We start from the raw sequence: 11,147 nt of genomic DNA, 5'->3' as shown, positions 1-11,147 counted from the left end.
AAGCATTAACATTACATTCTTCAATGTACGTGAATTTCTACAGCTATTGCATTGAAAAGCAAGAACATCAGTCTAGCCATGTGTTATCAAAATTGCCTCAAAATGCATTTTTTGTCTCAGCATCCTTATCTTATGATGAAGAAAGACTAAGCTTGTAAAATCCCCACCTGCATGGAGAATTTTTTTTCCTAGGGTGGAAAACATAAGGGAGAAAGAAAGCAACTCATATCTTATCCATTATGATTAACAGCCCATGCTAATGACATTCATTAAGCTAAATGAGCAGGAGAATGAGGACTCAAGCTTTCTAATTGAGGCAGATTTATTTTTAGGATGAAATTCTCCAAAAATACATTTTCTTTTTTAAAACATTGAGTGTCATTTCAAGGCATATAATTTAAACAACTGATTATGGATGGGATATGCTTTAGCCCTTTTGGAAGTATAAAATTATACAACCACCAAAATCATCATTATCACTTTTATAGTTTTATTATGACTATTATTCATTACATGAGTGGATAAAATATAAAAAGGAAGGAAAAAAATGATCTTCATTAAAGTTAATGATTCATCTTAGCAATTTTGTTATTGAGTTAACTATTTAAGATCTCTTCTGCCCTAGATCTTCTGCTGAGTGAGAGTATTAGTCACATCTATTAAACACATACCTACAAAAATAGTAGCACCTTAGGATAAGAGGCTTGGAAATATGTTTTACATATGCTGATATCTACTTTGCTTTAAATTAAAAATATATATATACACATATTAACATACATATACATAGCATATACGAATATTAGGAAGCCTGTCACAAATAACATAGGTTTTCATACAAATTGTACACAGACGATTCCACATATTGAAAGGATTTTTATAATAAATATGTATACTTCTTAATGTATTACTGAAAGATCAATGGACTTGTCATTAAAAGATAATAATATTAAAATAAAATAAAAAGATCTGAATTTAACTTATACTTCTTCCAGTATTAGCTTTGTGTTATGGGAGAGGCTCTAAAATAGAGATAACAAATATGAGCTCAAATAATAACTTTCAAAAATTTTTTTTCTGACTACAACAAAGTAATTTGTTTTGAGCAAATCCTCTTACAAAAAAAATTATGAACGACAAAATCTATAAAACAACTATTTTAAAGCATTAGAGATAAACCAACTGAGGCAGGATTTGAGGACCTGTAATCCTTGAGAGAATGGAAGAGCATACGATGATTTCCACATTCATCCATCTTTTTCCTTGAAGACATTTTTCAATTCACTGCATCATAGAGCGGAACCCAAGCAGAACCCAGCGTCTCACTTGGCTGAAAGTCAGTGACTGGAATTTAAAGCTGCCAAATTGGATAAGACTCAAGAAGCAAAAATTTTTGAAATGAAGAAACTACTATAGTGAGTAAAAAAAATCTATAGACAAATCCCCTTCCAGTTATTGGTTAATTACCCATCCTTGCACATGAAAAATGAAACTGAAAAAAGAATGACAAAAGGACAGAAGGAAGGAAGGAAGGAAGGAAGGAAGGAAGGAAGGAAGGAAGGAAGGAAGGAAGGAAGGAGGGAGGGAGGGAGGGAGGGAAGGGAGGGAGGGAGGGAGGGAGAGAAGGAGGGAGGGAAGGAGGGAGGGAGAGAGGAAGGAAAGGAGGGGAGGAAGAAAAGGAAGGAAGGAAAAAAGGTAGGAAGCAAGGAAGGAAGGAAGAAAAGAAAAAGACTAGAAATGAATATTAGCTGAAAGGAAACAAATAAACAAATTTTATCAGTTATATAATATCAGGGAGGCAGATGTTGAAGATCAAGCCCTGGAATGATGCGAATATTTTCTCAGATGCTCCAAGTCTTTTGTTAAGGCCCCAGAAAAACCACAACCTAGGACTAAGGCCACCTCCTAGGTATAAGGAACATGCTTAAGAGTGAGGACTACCATATGAAAGTAACAGTGAAAGTGATATAGAACAGTTCTACAGAGCTTGAAATCAGCACACAACAAAATCAAGGGAAGTACTAATACAGTATTTGCTGTCAAAGAAAATCTAACCCTCCTTGGAGAAAAATAACATATTACATATTCCAGAGTTATTATAATTTTTCATCCAAAGTGTTGAGAATTCAGTCAAAAATTACCAAGCATATCAAAACATAGGACAAAACGACCAAAAATGAAAACAAACAAACAAAAGGCAGGTAATAGAAGACCTAGAGTTGGTATTAGAATTGTCATACAAGGGCTTAAATATAACTGTGTGATTAACATATTCAAGAAAGTAAAGAAAAGAATGTTGGATTTTAACAGAAACATGAAATTACACACACACACTCAGAGAGAGAGAGACTCAATTCAGAATTAAGTAGCAAAATACACATTATTTTCATATACCCTTGGATCTTCTGCCAAAGTAAACTGTGTAATTGACATTGAAACAAGTCTAAACAAATTTTAAAAACTAAAAATAGTCAAAGTACATTATCTAAACACAATGGAATTTAAATAAAAATCGGTTTCGCAGGCTGGGCTTGGTAGCTCACACTTGTAATCCCAGCACTTTGAGAGGCCAGGGTGGGAGGATCACTTGAGCCCAGGAGTTCGAGATCAGCCTGATCTCTCTTTTGTGAGACCCTGTCTCTACAAAAGTAAACAATAAATAAAATAAATAAGTTTCAGAAGGATAATTATAAAACTCCTCAAATGTTGGAAAATGTCTATTTCTTATACATTTTATTCCCCCAAAAAATTAAACCTAGAAAAAAATTAAATAATTCCCAAATATCCTTTACCTGGATTCACCAATTTTTAACATTTTGTTCTACTTGTGTCATTATTTCTATACATCTCATAGTTTTTCTGAACAATTTGACATGAAATTGCATACATCGTGCCCCATTTCCCACTTGAAAGTCAGTGTTAGTTCTCTAAGACTAAGGAGATGCTCTTACATAACCATCGTAAAATAATCAAATTCATGTAATCTAACATTAGCATAATATCTTATTTATGTTTCTCATTCCAATTTCTTCAACTGCCCTAATAACAACCGTTCTAGCCATTTTTCTCATTCTTTGAACATATCCAGGATTATGTATGCATTTACTTGACGTATCTCTTAAATTGTCTTTTAATCTTTATCAATTAAATCTAGAACATGTTTTAGCCTATCTTTAACTTACAGTACATTGACTTTTTTTTAGTTTTTAAGAACATAGGTTTGTTATCTTAGTTGAATTTCCTTCAAATAGGTTTTGATGGTGTTTTCTCATGTTTAGATTCAGGTTAGGCTTTTTTTTGTGGGGTGGAAATCTATGTAAGTAATGCTATGTCCTGCTTAGGATGTCATATTCAGACACACAGGATGTTTGTCCCTATTAGCGACCATGGCAACTTTGATTACTTGGTTGAGATGTTGTCTGGTTTATTGACTATATAGTTATTATTTTTCTTTTAATATTTAGTTTAGAGAGAGATAATTTGAGGCAATGTAATATTCTCTTCCTCATTAAAATTTTTACCTCTAAAGTTAACAGCTGTTGTTTCTTTCCTGCAAAATTTTTACTATAATGGTACAAAATGATAATTTTTACCCTATCATCCCTTTTATGTTCATAGATGAGAATTATATTGTAAAAAAGATTTTTTATTGTTTTCTTCACATTTACATATTTTTATTGTTAGTATGAAATCATGGATTTTTACTTCAGTCCATGGATCATAATCCATGACTGTTCGTATTTAATTAGATATTCAAGTTGTTCCAGATTTGGCCAAAGAGAGCCCCCTTCAATCTCATACCTGTGTATTTTTAGTATGCTAATATTTTGGCATACTAACATTTCTTTTTGTTCACTTCTCAATTTGCCAACACCAAAAATGATTCAGGTTCATCCTAACCATTTTTACTCTAGCACTAGAATTAGCTATTTCTCCAAGAATCTCTGATGTCTTGTAGTGAGAAATGACATTTATAAAGAAAGATCCAGATTTCTGCATGCTAAATGTGCGTATTGCTAATGGAATATTTATTGCTTCGAGGCCCTTTCAAGGACACAGCTGGCTGGAGTTGGGCAGGGAAGTGGGGAGGCAGAGATAGATGGATAGATACTCCAAAGCATTCATTTTTGCCTTTCCCAATTCATATTTGTGTGTTTCCATTTCCACAGTGAGAAAACTGAATCCCAATATCATTATATTTAATCATTTGCACTATAATTACTATACACATAGTAGTCATAATTGTTAAATCTTTAAAAAATAAAAACACATGTATTAAGATAAGTTTCAGATATGTTTGGAGTTCTTTTTTTATTTTGTCCTAAGGATATATAATCAAACAACTGCATTTCAACGTCAATTGGGTTAGTGTTTTTTATTTTATTCTATTTTATTTTATTTTATTTTATTTTATTTTATTTTATTTTATTTTAGTGGAGGGTTATTTTGAAATTAGATATATAATTGGTTCTTTTTTGTTTCTGCATTGTTTATTTTTCAATATGTACAGTATTAATATGATTTAAAACTGTAGTAAATGTTATACTCAGTGAAATGTTACTTTCTCTATTATGTTTTTTTACCCGTTTCTCAACTCACACTTGTAGATAAACTAATATCATTATTCTTTTTATATTCTTGCTGTATTCCTTACTGTAAAATTAGCAAATATTTAAATGTTTTCTTATTTTCACTTGTGACTTATATGGAAATAGCATACTATATACACTCTTTGGCTATTTGCTTTTTTTTTAAACTTAGTGATATATTCTAAAAATTTCTCCATATCAATTTATATATTGTTGTATTATTTTAAACAGCTGCAAAGTCTTTCATTGTGTGTATATACAATAGTTAATTCCACCAATTTGCTATGTTGGTTATTTACATAGTTCCCAACATTTTGCAGTTACAAATAACGCTACAATGAACAATCGTGTGTGTGTATTTTTTGTATTATTAAAATAGTTTCATGGTAAATTCACAGATGTAAGATGACTGTGTCAAAGGACAAATGCATAGGCATTTCTGCTAAATATTGCCAAATTCCCTTCCAAAGAGGTTGTGCTATTTTGTGTCCCCTCCCCACAAATTACAGTTTCTCCACAGCCTCCTTAGTAAAGTGTATTGTCAAGTTTCTAAGTTTTTGCCATTTGTATGTGAGAAATGGTATGTAAACACAGTTTTACGTAATTCTTTTTATACTTGAAGTTAAATATATCTTCATGCATTTATGGATATCTTTATTTTTGTGACTTCTTTGCTTATTTTTGCCCACTTTTCAAAAAATTTTAGGAAATTCTAAAATTTGAAAAAGTTCTATTTGTATTTAGGGTATGACTCTGAACAAGGAATATATTTCATCAATATTTTCTTCAACTTTGATATCAATTTTTTGGCTTTGTTTATGGTGTTTTTGTTGTTTTTATTCGATTTTGTTGACATACAAAACTCTAAAAATTATTTCTATGTACAACATTTCATCAATCATGTTTTAAATTGCATAAGATATTGTGCTCTACCTAGAAAGCATTCCTCTACAATCGAGGTTATAAAGGATTTCACCTATGTTTCCTGCTATTACTTGCATAATTTCAAATATTAAATTTATATTTCTGATTTTTATAGTTAATTCTCTGTAAGATATTTTGTATCAATTTGTCTGGATTTAGGAAAACAAAAACAAAACATAAACAATTTGATGATGTTTCCATTTTGTCAGATTCCAAAAATAAAATGAGCATATTCCAACAATGATTCAAGGATAATAACCAATTACTTTTGTGTAAGATATATTGCTGTTTCATTTATACTTGAATTAATTGTTGAGAACATGGACTGATTTCAGTCAGATGCAATTCTTACACTTACCAATAATTGTTAAAATATTAAAATCAAATACTACTGAAAAGGTAAAATAACTCATTGAAACCTGTAAAAGAGAGATGTGAATTCAGAGACCCCAGTCTCCTTGAGAGAGTGTTCATAAAGTGCCAACTAACTGAACACATTTAATTCCTATTTCTACTTTCTTACAACCTGGAAAAGAAAAGCTTCCGTTGAGCCTACATTTTACTTTTTTTTAAGTGCTATTTACACCCAGTGTTTTAATACTGTTTTATTTCAAGGGAGACATTCAAATTGTCGTATTATTTTCTTAATTGATTTCTTTGTAATAGGTGTTAATTTTTATTTTAACCTATTCTATCCCTTGTTTAGCAGTGTAAAATGGCATGTTTGTATAATGCCAGATTTTCTTAAAGCCTGGGAATATTTTTATGTATATCACTTAAAAATAATAAAAATATGTATTAGTTGCCCTGTAATATAGTGAGAAAATATGAAAACAATGACAAAATACCTGAGGTTCTAATACAAATATCTGTCATGTCTAGTTTTACGACTGTTTTAAAGACACCAGTTCCCTAATCCATAGTTTTATCATCTGTAAAATAATAGAATTCTATTTAATCAGTGCTTTGCAATCATTATTTACCCAGCATTTTTCTTAAGTATATAACTGTCAGCTGATGAATGACAAGGTTCATAAATTTGGAAAGGAGAGCTTTATTTCTCATAAAGCATTGCAGCCTGAATAATGGCCATTGTAACAGGCTGGGAAATGTCGCCTCTGGCCAGAAGACTGAAGGGGCAAAGGGAACAGAAATTTATGCTGAGCAGGGTGGCTGAATATACATATTTAATAAGCTGTAGGAACAGTCATGAATATTCATAAAAGGAGAAATATGTGCATACTCTGTTGAGCTCCATGCCCCTTCATGGATTCCATGTTCAAAAAAGGGCAGAGTTAGCACCATCTGAGGGTAGAGTTTTTGGCGTCTGACATTAAAAAGTGAGGCAGAGGACATGAAAACCTTTACTGTGCATTACGAGGCTGGCCAGAGCAACTCTCTGTTCAGTGGTCTTTTAAGGCAAAAAAGGAAGGTTGGCTTCTGGGGTTGGTTAATATCAGTGATAGAGTCTTTTAAAAGGACTGGTTTCTGTTTAGCCCTTAGGGAAGAAAACCCAATGGCAGTTAGTGAGAAAGGAAATATTATGAGGTATGTCTAACCTCTCATCCCATCATTGCCAATAACTGTTTTCAAGGTTACTCTGGGGACCCCTTGGCCAAGATATTCAGTCAGTTGGGGGCTTGGGATTTCATGTTTATTTCTCATATTCAAATAATTTGTTGCAGATTATATTACATGTTGGAATTATTGTAACCTTGAAGAAAGGGGACATTTCTACATTTCTCATTTAACAAGCAGTTCAATTTAATTAAATTGATTTTATAAACGTGGCAAGCATATGTGTTTTGTTTGGGGACCAAAAATTTCTTAAAATATACATTGAAATATAATTATATGTCAAGCTCAGGATGCTCCTTTTTGCAGCAAGGCCATATCTCCAATCAGAAACTTCCCTAACACAAATACAATCAGTTTTGTACTCTCCAAATCTTCCCAAATTACTCATACATATATAATGTGGAAAGGGAGCGGTTTCTTCTCCTGGAGCACAAACCAATCTTACCTTAAGGTTGACGAGAATTAAGGGAGAAAATGTATTGATTAGCTTCCATTTGCATGTTTCCTCATGAAAGTTTTTTTATACCTGCATTGTGTGCATTTTGAGGTGCTCTTACCTTAATTTGGCTTAACACTTCCCCAGGTAAGTATTCTTGACACTGCAGACTAGATTGAGTCAACCGATGTTATGATCTTAGAGAATCCTGTACTTTTCCTTCACAGCACTTGTTAGAATTTATAAATTTATAACTGCATGTTTGTAAACTATTTGATAAAGTTTGTCTTCCTTTCTCAGTCATAAAATCTAAACAGCAACACCATGTCTACTTTGTCTAAAATGTTGGATACTGGCATAGTCTCCTGCTTGTAAGTACATGTTGATGCATGAGGATGTAGAGCTACAGGAACTCTTCATGCATTGCTGGTACGAATGTAAAATGGTGCCGTCACTCTGGAAAGCAGTTTGGAAGTTTCTCATTGTTAAAAATGAAAAACTCTATTATAAATAAATGGGCATAGCTGCTTTGTTTGTAATAACTAAAGTCCAAAAATAACCACAATGTCTTTCAACTGGGTGAGTAAACTATGATACGTCTATAGAGCCGAATACTGTTCAGCAGCAAAAGGAAGTGAACTTTTGATCCATGTAGCAACTTGACCTGATCTCAAAAAACATACAGTTGATTGAAACAAGGAAACAAACAAAAAACAGGCCCAAAAAGAAAAAAAAAAAAAAAACTTAAAAATGATTACAGACTATAAGATTACATTAATATCATCTTCATAAAGTGACAAAACTAGGGATAGAGAACAAATAAGTGGTTCCCAGGGCTTAGGATTGGAGAAACACATTATTAAGAGGCAACACAACATAGTTTCTTTATAGTGTTGGAATAGTCCCATGTCCTGATTGTAGTGATGTTTAATCGATACATGTAATAATATGTTACAGAAATATACACCACAAGAAAGAGTGCATGTAAAATCCAAATAATGTCTGTATTTGAAGTAATTAATTAATGTCAATTTTCTATTTATGGCAATAGATTATGGATTATGAAAAAAGATATTTTCATTGTGGAAAGCTGGGTTAAGAGGAAGAGAAACTTTCCTATTTTAAAAACTTCTTAAAATTTAATTCATTTCAAAATAAAAACGTGTTAAGTGAGTTGATAAATGAACAGAGCAACATCCGTCACATTGTCCCAACTAGGGTGTACTCATGCAAATTGGAATAGGATGGTATATTAGTCTGTTTTCACACTGCTATACAACCCAAGACTGGGTAACTTATAATGGAAAGAGGTTTAATTGACTAACAATTCTGTGTGGCTGGGGAGGCCTCAGGAAGCATACAATCATGGTAGAAGCCAAAGGGGAAGCAAGCTTGGACCTCACATGGCAGCAGGAGAGAGAAGAGTAAGGAGCGAAGGCATAAGAACCCCTTATAAAAACTGTCAGATCTTATGAGAACTCACTCACTATCATGAGAACAGCATGGGGGAAACCACCCCCTTGATCCAATCATCTCTTACCAGGTATCTCCCTAAACATATGGGGATTATGGTGATTACAATTCAAGATGATATTTGGGTGAGGACCCACAGCCTGACCATATCAGATGGACAGTCTGGAAATATAAAGTCTTACGTGCATGTATTTCTTCAGCTTATTTAAAGTATAAGCAATTGTTTTATTTCTAATTATTCTCATTTGTTTGCCTATTGTTAAGCTAGTGCCAACTCTAGACCAAACCCTTTGGCTTCTTGTCCCATTTTTGTTACTGTGCAATCAAATGTTAATATCCAGTCATTGGCTATTTACTTCAGCTCCATTTTGATTCCTAAAAAAGCAATATAATTTCATATCTGAATTGGAGTTATTTCTAACCTTTGGTCTGAATCTCTTCTCCCTACAGCCACTAAACAAAACTCAGCTAAAATTAGTGGAAATTTTATTAAAATACTTTACTCAGTTTTGAGCACATGACACCATGTTTACCTTGGAGTTGATGCTTTGGTTTCTGTCATCTCACACAGTGTTATTTCAAAGAATTTCACTTTTCAATCAAGGATACTTTCTGAAAGCGCAGATAAACTCCAAAATTTAACAGTACTATTTAGGTGTACCCTAAATTCACCTTTCCTATAATAAATTATAAGTTGATGCTGTTAGCTTCAAAAGGAATGTATGACAAAGCAAAACTTAAGTTATTCAAGGAAAAGGAGAAAGTCATTTTTCTTTTGTCTTTGCTTCATTTTGCTACAAGTGAATTATGGAATTCTACCATAGAAAAGTCTCTAAAATTATTTCCTAAATCTGACACAGATTATTTTTTTACAGATGTGCTCCTAATATCAAATCCTTGTATAAGACCTGAAACAGCGCCAATAAATTAATACCATTTCAATTTCAATAAAAATTTTTATTGTTTCAGTTCAGAAAATCCCCTATAAAATCCTATTGTACTATGATTTTAATTATGTGTCCTGTAAAGTGGCACATGCAACATGCACAGTGTTATTATTCCTGAATTCTTCATTTCTCTGAGCAAGCAGTTCTATGAAGGAAATGAAAGATAGAACAGAAATCAAAGATATAACAAAGTACCACAGACTGGGTAATTTTTTAAAAAGCAGAATTTATTAGTGTACAGTTCTAGAGGTTGGCAAGTCTATGGTCAATGTGTCAGCATGTTCTCAGGGCCTTCTTGCTGTGTTATCCCATGACAGAAGGTGGAAGGGCATGCAAGAGCTACAGAGAGAAGGGAGAGAGATATGAGAAGAAACCTGGATTTGTCTATTTAAAAGAATCCCACTTCTGTGATAACAAATACACTCCTGCAAAATTAGCATTAATCTATTTATTAGAGCACAGCCCTCATGGTCTGGTAATCTCTCATTAGGCCCCACCTCCTCACACTATCGAACTGGGGATTAATTTTCCAACACATGCTTTCTTTGGAGGGGCACATTTAAATCATAACATTCCATCCACAGCTACCCAATTCAAGTCTTTTTTATATGCAAAATATATCCATTCCATTTTATTAGCCCCAAAATCTTAACTTGTTTCAGGGCCTTAACAAATTCCAGAACCAATTCAAAAGTCCAGAGTCTTACCATCAGATATGGATGAGACTCAGGCAGGATTTATCATGAGGTAAATTTCCCTCCTGCTGTGAGGCTGTGAAATTAAATAAGCTACCTACTTCCAAAATTCAGTGGTGAAACATGCATAGGATAAATAGTACCATTCCAAAAGGGAGGGATAGGGAAGAAGAAAGGAGTTAACAACTTCCAGGTAAGTCCAAAAGACAACATGATCAACAATATTAAATCCTAATGCTCCAGAATAGTATTTGACTCCATGTGTCACCTTCAGAATATACTGAGATAGAGTTTGGAACCCCAGTGCCTCAGGCAGCTCCATTCCCATGGTTTTGCTGAAGTCAGCTCACACAGCAACTCCCACAGTTTGGAGTCTTGTGCCTGCAGCACTTCTGGGCTGAGGCTACATGTTAATGACTCTACAGTACTCGGGTCTCAGGGGTGCTCCACCCTCAAGGTCTCATTAGGTATTGTCCTACTGGGGACTCTTCTCCACTCCTGCAGT

The sequence above is a fragment of the Hylobates moloch genome, unplaced genomic scaffold (assembly GCF_009828535.3).
Source record: "Hylobates moloch isolate HMO894 unplaced genomic scaffold, HMol_V3 SCAFFOLD_1, whole genome shotgun sequence".
NCBI lineage: Eukaryota > Metazoa > Chordata > Mammalia > Primates > Hylobatidae > Hylobates > Hylobates moloch.
The sequence above is the reverse complement of the archived record's forward strand: the minus strand, read 5'-3'. Positions refer to the sequence as shown.